Below are 9,126 nucleotides of genomic sequence, written 5' to 3'. Positions count from 1 at the left end.
TTCATTGTAAATTAAAAAGTATTCAACAGCTCCAAAAAGAGTTCAATCCCATCTGTTACTATAAATCACCTTTTTTTTCCTTTATCTTAATGTAACCATATGCCATGGGATAGTAACAGACATCGAAGCATTCTCCTCAAATCTGGGTTTGGGACTGGAGCCTACATAGTTAACACTGAACATTTAGCATAGTGAAACACGCTTTGTTAAAAGGTCTATGGCAGAAGCCTCAGGATCATTTCCTGACAAGACTATAATTCAGGAGTTCACTACGTGTTGGCTCCGAAGAGTTAAGGGAAGTTACAGATACAAACCAAATAACCATCACATACCAAGGAGGGACATCTGGGTACATTGTTTTATAAGCATCATGGTTTAGATTTATGATATGATTTTAGGGAAGATAAAATCCATTCTGCCACCACATGACTACTGCGCTTACCACCCTTTCAAAAAAGTCAACAGGAAAATAAAAAATATTATTTCACAAGAACTCAAGACTCTTTTACTATTTCATTCCAACATAAGGTGCTGCCACTGCAGCACAGAGCAGACAACTGTCACGTCTTACAGCAGTTTCATATAGTTATTCTCCTTGGTATGTTGTAAAGAAAGAACACCTGATTGCTGATGTGCACTGTCATGACATGAGTTGAGAAAATAATTTCCATTAATCTGAAGTGATTAAAGTTCATTTTGCTTCTGTCTGTCGCACACCACAGTATAATGTGTCTGAAGTTTCCATAACATCCTTTAAAAAACCTGCGCTCAGTTCACTTTGTTTTAACGTGCTCAAAAGTTCACATATTCCCACGCAGTGTTTTCCCAAGTAACTGGAATTTAATAGATAAAGATTCCCTTTGGATGAATGTGGAATATGACATCACTTAACAGGCTGCGCTGTTAGAGATGCAGATCCGCAGACAGGACGATCTTCTTGCCAAGCAAGGACTGGAATCGAACAGACATGGGCTGTACTGAGCAAGACAAATGTTCGAGAATGGGCACAGCGAGCAATCCCAAGGAATTCCAGCCAGCTACACAACTACATACCCTGCCCTTAATCTCTGCTTAAAGACTTACCTCGTCATATCCCAGGGAGGCTGGATGATCAACGTTACAGGAGTAAAAACCTTAATCTGTGCCCCCCACCCACAGAACCCCAAACCAGCTCCCCTCGGCTCCTCCCCCAAAAAACCCACCAAAACCCCCCCAACCCATCAACCTGAAGAAACCTCTCAAAAAGCTTTCTCCCTTTTCATTTGGCTCGGCGATACCATTTTTAAGTTTACACACAATTGCTAAAGCTGGACGCCCTATACTTTACATGTAAGTACGACTGAAAGCCAACACAAGGTCATCTCCGCGGAGGTCCCCATCCGTTCTTGTTACCTTAAACAACAGCAGTTCCACACCTGCGTACTCATGCCTTCGTACTTAAAATATTAAATTAAGATTTAATACTTCTTGCTAGTGAAGATGTATATATGGACTAAAGAGCAAAGAGACACAGTCCTGCCTCCTCTGCAAGGTCAAATCTCCTCTTTCCTGGCAGTAACTTGTCCAGCAAATCCATGGCTGCCCTTCGGAGGAAGGAGGATCATTTGGAGGAATGTGTTTCCGTGTTCATACACTAATCCGTGCTAAGGGTGATATTAAACACACAGGCTTCAGTTGGGTGTGTTCATGTTCATCAGAACCCGTCACAAATACTAAACATACACTTCAAAAATCACTGCCAGCTATGGGAAAGAAGAAAGCGGACGGCTGAAAGATGAGCTGAAGACGTGAGACTTCACTTCTCAGTGTCAATGCAACACACGTATTAGACACATTCAGCTTGTCTTAGATAAATATGATGCATATTTTATATTACCCAAGTTTTCGTATTTCTGCTCACAAGAGCATTGAAATAAGACTTCACAGGGCAGACGCAACAATATAAAAAGCCCCTTATTGTTTTGCTTTAAAATGGATTGACTGTACGCTTCATGCCAACAGAGCAGACAACTGAAGACATGAGTCTCGTTCCAACGCCAAGAAGCAAGCTTTCCCAAAAAGGAAGATTTCGGTTGAATACAAGGAAAAACTTCCTTAACAGCAAGATCTGAGAATGTGGAATTTTCTCTAGGGAAGAGTGGTGGAAACATCAATGGGGACATTTGTAACTAGTCCAGATCCACTCGCAAGAGTTCTGTAGGGAACAATTCTGCACTGACACCATGAACGAACGGGAATTCCAGGTGGGGCCCAAAGCTGCTCCTTTCCTGCTAAATATCATGCGTATGAACACACACAACCACATGTCTTGAGGAAGGATCAGCTAAAGCAGACTGAAGAGGTGTAAGGTACAGGAAATTCACATCGTCCATATTCATTAATACAACAAGAATACTGAACCTGCTTCTCCAAAATCCTCCAGCTAGGAAAGGTCAGCAATTCAGGTGAGCACGCAGTGGGACCGCGCCACCCCTGCTGCACTGAGCGCACAGGTGCAACAGAAGCAGCTGTGTGTCCACGCTTGCATCTGTTTCATTTCCTAGTACAAAGCAGATCACCACTATCATTTTTTAAAAACATTTTAGTATTAAAGTCTAAAATATATTCAGAGCATCAAACGACACCTCCACAAAATGTGCTTTTTCAGCCCCAACACAGTTTAAAAATATATTTTGCATCTGTTAGCATTCTATTTCTGCATAAAAGAGAGCAGAAAAAATGCTTATAATTTTAAAGACAAAATACTCAATTGAAGTTAATGCTATTGCATCAGTGCTAGATAACTATTCACAGAAGCTAAAGATTCAATGTTGTAAACTCCTTTATGAGACTTTAGTACTTAGAAATGAATTTGTAAATGGGGAAGAGTAGATTGCTTTGATTTAGAAAATTGTTGCCATTAAACAGTTTACAAAGAGCCTAGTGTTTCAGCATCATTATCCCCAATGTGTCAAAGTAAGCGGTTTCACAATATTTAAAGCACTCCCAACCTCCTCATAAATATCATTTATATTCTGAGGCTGCTATTCAGTGTATCATGAAATATCATTTACATTCCTATGTAGTTACATAGTTTGATTACCTGAACAGATACACCCTCACCTGACATAAATAATGAGAAAACAAAAGGCCAGGGCTGTTGAAAAGGTTTAATTACTACGATTTGTGGAACATCACACGAAACTCCCACCTCCCCTGTTAAGTACTTTACCCCAATTATGGCCTGAGAGATGTTTCTGAGCAGGAGCAGCACTGAATAGCTGAGGATATAAAAACCAAACAAACCAAAACCCATCTGTGGTCTTTAAGGAACTTCTCAGCTCCTTTGTTTTTGTTTAAAAAAGTTGAACCATACCAGCATACGATATATTTAAATATCAAACAGCAGTCGTGGGAGAAAATGCTGCTGGAACGGGCACGTGTGCTGAGCAAGCAGCTCTGCTCCGCTGCTCGCCGCGCTGCTTTCCTCTCATCACCTTTAAAGCCTCGCTCTGCAGTTCTCCAGGTGGTGACCTCTGCATTTCACGTGTGTCATCGTTCATGAAACAGCACTTGAAAGCAGTGCAGCCTCCTCGTGCAAACGCACTCAACCACTACAAGAAGAGCTGATATCAATAGGTCATGTTCTCAATTATATGTACAATAGCGGACTGCGTAGCATCCAAAGCATCTAAATCTAAAGCAACACCAAAGTCATGAATACACAAATACTGTGTCTGCATGGAACTGAAAGAAGATAGGACAGAAACACAGATACTGCTTTATTTTCCAGCAGTCCTGAATTCTTGCCCCACACTGTCCATACTGACATGAGCAATCACATGGCGAATCCCGAGTGTCCAGCTCCTTCCCTTCCATTTCTTGCTACTATTCTGCTTGATTTTGCCAAGAGCAAAACCAACCTGGTGAGTAGCTACAGGAAAACAAAGATATTTATCCCATTTTATTTCTTTGCAAGAAGACATCCAAAAGAAATGCAGCAATTTTATATGTTTGAGGGGAGAAACTCAGCTTTCTGCACAGATGTGCATCTTCTGTCACTTGGCAGAGCTGCAGCAATTCAAGTCCTATGATTCTGCAGAGAAACTCAATTGCTATGACATCCCAAGGCAGTTTCAATTTACAATTAAATGGTGACAATACAGGGGTTTGTCTCACTGCGGCACTGATGCAAATTGCTGTGCACGGCTCCGTTTAGGGGATGAGCCTTCCACACCATTCTTGCTGTTCTTGCCCATCTGCTTAGCCTGGTTTTCCACCTTATCACACCTGCCACTCGGCCCCACGGGACTTACACGGGAATTCTGCTCCTATTTCTCTGTACAGCAACAACTGAGGAACGGCTTGTTTTGGCCTCAGTGCTAGAAAGGAAAAAGTAGTAGGGCAGCTATTAAATGTACCCCCGAACAGCACAGGACCCGTGCTCGGCAGCAGCACAGGGTTACACTCACTCAACACCCCATCCTCCTTGACTCTGAAGGTTTCTTTGCACTACTTAGATAAAAGAATAACCACACAGAACTAGCCAGAGGAGGACCTAGATGTCCTAAACCCTTCTTTGTAATCATTAGTGTATTAGCCAATGTAGGCCACACCTTTTGGTGGTAGGAACCCACATAATTTCATCAATTTCAGCACAGCAATGAGACCTTCCAGGTGCCTGGGCTACACTGTAGAGCTCATACTGCGACTGTGGGACATACAGAGAGGATGCTGCAGCTAAATCCACACTACATTAGAAATGTGAACCGTCAAGGGGACGTTTTTATCAGCAAATGTGTTCACACAGACTCTGTAATTTTTTCCCGTTTGATCCTCCAATATTAAAGAAGCTTTGTGCATCAAAGATGTTGAGTCAAGGACTTTGTTTCTAGGCTTCTAACAAACCTTTACTGCCAGAGTGCTACATCACAGCGCATTTCACACCACTAGGAAACAGCAACGCTTCAAGAGGGTTGGGGTTTTTTTAATATCGCCATCTAAACTTGTATTGCCATTGACTGACTTCTGAAATGCTATTGATGAAACCGCTGTTTCATGCAACTCATTCTTACAAACATTATTTAAATTACAATCTTTTAACTATAATTTAAATTATTATAAACAAATAACAATTGAAGAGAACAACAAGAATTCTAATTGTTTTTAATGTGTACATGCCAAATATCTTCTCAGACTAAAGAGAAGAAAACAGAGACAGATAGGTAAATTTTCAAGAATAGATGTTACCAGGTCAGGTTTGCACTATTCTGATATGGTCCACATTAAATCTCATCATTTCATCTTGAATTGAGTCACTGGTTCATATTACAGATAAAATGAAAGGCATGTACAAGCACTCCATTTCTAAATACTCAGCCCTTCTTTTAATCTTCTTTAAGGACAATAGTTATTTTTCTATTCAGAGCTGTGTTTGTCCTCGTCTCCCCAGCTCACAATCCAACACCGTTTTGAATAGGAAGATTGAGAGACAAACAACAAGAGACGTGAAAGAAACGGCAGCCGCAGCAAAGGGCCCTTTGAAGGGCTGGACACCACACGCGCTGCTCCCCGGGGCCAACGCTTCGCCGCACGGCCGCGTGCCGCACTTATACAGTATTTTCTAAACACACTTATCACTTCATCCCTATTTTGTACAATACAGTGAAAAAAACCCTAGAAAGCTCAAGCATCAGCACATTAAAGACGCCTGTCATGGTTCATATCAAATTCAATTTCACAGGCTTTTCTATGAGCCCGCAGCACTATCACTGTATGGTAATCAAAAAGCTGAAAGGATGATTCTCTCTTCTATGCATATTTCAAATCTTCAAAACACAGGTCAGAAATCTAGACACATCATTTATTTGTGCCTTTCTCTACACAGCATGCAGAGCTTGAAAACAATTTCAGATTAGATCTTAATGGAATTACAGCGCTGTAGTTCTTCGCAGTGCCAAAGGCAGCGATCTCGGGCAGCGGCTCCTCGCCCAGCGCTGGGCTGACGTTCCCAACCACCTGCTCTGGAAGCCGTGAGGCTCCACCTGGACCGTTTAACCAGAGCTCTCAACGTTCTGTGCTACATCTGGATAGTTTCAATTACTGTACATCCATCCTCAGGTTCACAGCCTATCTTTAGCTACTACGATGTAAAACAGACAAATATTCTATAAAAAGAAGATTGACATAAATTGCCAAACTTCCAGCTCTCCAAACATTTTGCTGCCATAGCTCTCCTGGGAAGCTGAGCGTATGGATTCTCCAGGACAGCTTCCAAGAGCTTACACTTAAATAAAGACGAGTAAAAAACAATGTCACACGCTTTTGCAAGAGCTTGCGAAAATGCAGTCATCACCATCTATAAAACATTTTAACTGAACACTAATTTAAACAAAACCTTTGGCAAGAAGCAGCTTTACACCCAACTCACTGAAATACTGCTTCTGAAGCCAGATTTATCACCCAGTTGAGTAATGGCACATGCCAGGAAGATTTACCTATTTTAGATAAATCAAGTTACAGAACAGGAAAGCTTCTTGCCTAAGGTCATTGCTAAAATCTCTCAAAGCAGATCCAAACCTCCTGCCTTTCAGTCCAATATTTTAAGCCAAATGACAATTGTGCCTTCTACATCTATAAGCCAAAACTACACTGTAAAGTAGCCTTTTTGCAAAGATGATTTGTAATGATTATCTGAAAATGCCACGTGCATGCCATTAAAAAAAAGGGGTAGGGGAAAAAAAAGGCAGGGAAAAAACCCTGTGCGGCTACGTTTAGCTCCTCTGAGCTACTTGACTAGATTATGGCAGGCAGAGTGTCAAAGCCCAGACAGGGACTTGTGTACGTCTCAACCTGCCATTTAGAACTCTTTTGCCTCACATCAGCGCTCCGCTTTCAAAGAGAGCAACACTCAGAAAACATATTTTTGAGAGACAGCGTTGAATGGCACAGCTGTCACGAGAGTTACGTGTTCACAAATTCAGAACTGGCAGACAGACTTTCATCCAGCATCCCAGACTGAGCGAAACCTTGTATTTTAGCACCTGGGGATGCCAGTTTGGGAAGACACATTCCAAAAGAAAAAAAGCAGGCACAGGACTGCCAGAGTTGCAGGAGTGCTGCCGCCTGGGTCCATCGCTCCCAGCAGCGCCTGCTGACCCCTCCTGCTCGGGGTTCCCTTTGCTCCGGGGGGTCCCTCTCCTGCTCGGGGGGTCCCTTTGCTCCATGGGGTCCCTTTGCTCCGGGGGGTCCCTCTCCTGCTCGGGGGGTTCCCTTTGCTCCATGGGGTCCCTTTGCTCCAGGGGGTCCCTCTCCTGCTCTGGGGGTTCCCTTTGCTCCGGGGGGTCCCTCTCCTGCTCTGGGGGTTCCCTTTGCTCCATGGGGTCCCTTTGCTCCGGGGGGTCCCTCTCCTGCTCGGGGGGTCCCTTTGCTCCGGGGGGTCCCTCTCCTGCTCTGGGGGTTCCCTTTGCTCCATGGGGTCCCTTTGCTCCGGGGGGTCCCTCTCCTGCTCTGGGGGTTCCCTTTGCTCCAGGGGGTCCCTTTGCTCCAGGGGGTCCCTTTGCTCCAGGGGGTCCCTCTCCTGCTCTGGGGGTTCCCTTTGCTCCAGGGCTCAGCTTTAGCTGGGGGCTGGAACAGCAACACCTCAATCTCCCCAACCAAAGAACAGCAAAACAGCACAGGAGTTGTGTCATTTTCTTCTAGGGACTTTCCAAGACTTCATTAAAGGGGTGTAAGTTGTAAGGACACTCTCATCAAAGCCGAATAGTAAAAACAACACTTAAAAAAAAAGAAATCAGGGAGGAAAAAAAAAAAAAGGAAAGGAGGAAACATCTACTGACTGACATACGTGGGTGGGTAGAGGGCAGCAGGGAGGTACCCGCAGTCCTGAGTTTGCTACTGCCAAAATACAAACCTTGGGAAAGTCTCCTCTTTAGCTTACTGGATTCACTCCTACTGCATTCCAAACACTGTAGTTGTCATGAAACACTGAAATCTTCTTCAAGCAGAGCGACTCTTAGGAGTGAAGCTGTCGAGGAAACAGTAGCAAAGCACCAATCTTAAGGCAGACAATGGGCTCACCAAAAAAAAAAAAATTCCAAGTAGGCTTCCTCTCCTCTGAAGAACACAAGCGAACTTTCCAATATTCCGAGTGCACATTAGCACTCGTCTTCCTGCTCTGTACCCCAGTAACAGAATATTCTTGGCTGGAGCTGGCAAAGCGGAAAAGTTACTGTGGATGTTTGAGTTAACGGGCAGTAATCGGGACATGTTTGACATTCTCAAACGTTTCAGCTTGTCCGTAAGAAATGACAGTGTGTTAGCAGTGCATGTCTCCTATCTGCAATGGTAGAATCTGTTTCCAAAAGAGGTTCTGACTGTCCTTTTTTAATAACTCCAGTGACTGACTTGACCCCAGTAAACAATGTGCTTCCCATTAACGGAACACTGAAAAGAGCGGTTCCAGCAGCAGCTCCTGCCGGCAGGTTGGGTGCGTCCCCGAGCAAACTGGTCCTGGCGCGTCGCCACGCCTGCTGTGAACGCACCAGCACGATGCACATGGATATTGGAGCAACCAACCCATTATTTCCAACTTCAGAGCATTTGGCAGATTTCTGTTTCTAGTTGCAAATTATGACAGGCCCTATTCTGAGTTCTTTTTAGAGTGTTCTAAATGCAATTCCGCCCAACGATTCAGAGCTCTGTGGACTTTTTCAGAGGTTTTGTAGCTGCTTTATGAAATCTAAAAAGATCCCTAGTCCCCTGAACGCATGCACTAGTACAAGAGGCATTCAAGTTTTTTCATCAAGCAGAGAATACATTCCCCACAGATATTTAAATAACTGTATAGCCTATAGAAGCAGTTTCTGACATTTTCAAGTGACAGCAAGTGCTAGAGGCAGTCAAAGCACAATTACGTAGTTGACAATTATGTCATCGTGGTTAAGCAGCTCGGATAGTTTCACATGCCTTTGAGAGGGGGGTGCAGAGCAGAGGTCACGGTTTATGAAATTCATTGACAGCAGTAATCCATCTAAAAAACCCCTTGATTCACATGCAATTAAATCATTCTTTAAATGGAAAAAAGCAGCACAGCGGTCCTTCAGCGAACGCTGCTGCCACTGAGCACCGAGGGCGAGCGCACCCACC

Source organism: Caloenas nicobarica, chromosome 25, assembly GCF_036013445.1.
Source record: "Caloenas nicobarica isolate bCalNic1 chromosome 25, bCalNic1.hap1, whole genome shotgun sequence".
NCBI lineage: Eukaryota > Metazoa > Chordata > Aves > Columbiformes > Columbidae > Caloenas > Caloenas nicobarica.
This window is presented reverse-complemented; position numbering follows the sequence as displayed.